Source organism: Periplaneta americana, chromosome 10, assembly GCF_040183065.1.
Source record: "Periplaneta americana isolate PAMFEO1 chromosome 10, P.americana_PAMFEO1_priV1, whole genome shotgun sequence".
Taxonomy (NCBI): domain Eukaryota; kingdom Metazoa; phylum Arthropoda; class Insecta; order Blattodea; family Blattidae; genus Periplaneta; species Periplaneta americana.
The window spans coordinates 45,724,147-45,725,285 of NC_091126.1; the positions used below are offsets into that span (position 1 = coordinate 45,724,147).

Below are 1,139 nucleotides of genomic sequence, written 5' to 3' on the forward strand. Positions count from 1 at the left end.
ATTGACTTTCAGGCAGATACAGTGGAAATGGAAAAAATATCATTCGAACCACTTTCATACACGTATCTTTTCTTCATAGAATTTTATTTAGTACAAGAATCCTAGTCCAATTATTATTCTCAAGTCTCATGAATATAGAAACGGAAAACTGTTAATCCAAGGTCCACCAACCATATAACGTCACGGGACGAGGGGAATTTGATCTGTAACTAAATAATTCTCAGAATTTGATTGCGAAAAGAAATTACCAGTATCGAGAATCGACGTTTAAACAGAATCCCATCAAGTAAATAGTTGAACAATGATGTCATAAGGACACTCAAGTTGGTAGAAAACATTGCAGCACTATCTAGTAACAAGCAAAGGAATTACATTTTCTTCTCCAACTTCGTGCCATATAACTGCTCTTTCGCGCTTGCGTGGTTAAATCTTATTCCACAATTTGAAGGCACAGAATTGTGCTCCCATGTGGTCTAGTGGCTAGGATACCTGGCTTTCACCCAGGAGGCCCGGGTTCGATTCCCGGCATGGGAATTTTTTTTTATTATTATTCTCCATTGCCTACTTCAAAACTGAATCACTTAATTTAATAATTATCTCTAAATTTCAGGCGTCATTTATATTTATGTGCAATACAGTATACTTACACAACCTGTCATATTAAAAAAAAAGTATATATTTAGGAATATTGTTCTCTAGTCTTTAGAATAAGAAAACAACAAAATAATTGTTGGAAATTTTAATTTTCTTCACATGACCAGCAAAATAAAAGAAGTATTTCACATAATTTTTTTTATCCAATTTCATTATTTCTTTCAGTTATGGCAATAATTAATATTTGAATGTACAACAAACTTCTAACCGAGTCTACCATCCCAATCAAATTTTGAGGTGTCATCTTGAAATTCGCTTGGAGGGACTGAGTAAAACCACGAACATCCTCGGGATGATCACCTCGTAGCTCGAGATCCAAGCTTCAGAATAGTACGAGACCATCAGTTCAGTATTTTGGTATGAAATGTAAAATGTAGTTCGATCAAAATCTGAAAATCCCTAACTTATGATATGGATTAGGGATTGAGGATGTCCACTGCTGTGGAGTAACGCTTAGCACGTCTGACCGTGAAACGAGCTGGCCC

At 35.6% G+C, this 1,139-nt stretch overlaps 1 non-coding gene across 1 annotated transcript; it reads left to right on the forward strand.

Annotated features, from left to right (window-relative positions):
- Window positions 1-462: 462 nt before the first annotated feature.
- TRNAE-UUC (transfer RNA glutamic acid (anticodon UUC)) lies at window positions 463-534 on the forward strand. The gene has a single exon. It is a non-coding gene; the product is annotated as a tRNA-Glu (tRNA).
- Window positions 535-1,139: the final 605 nt, after the last annotated feature.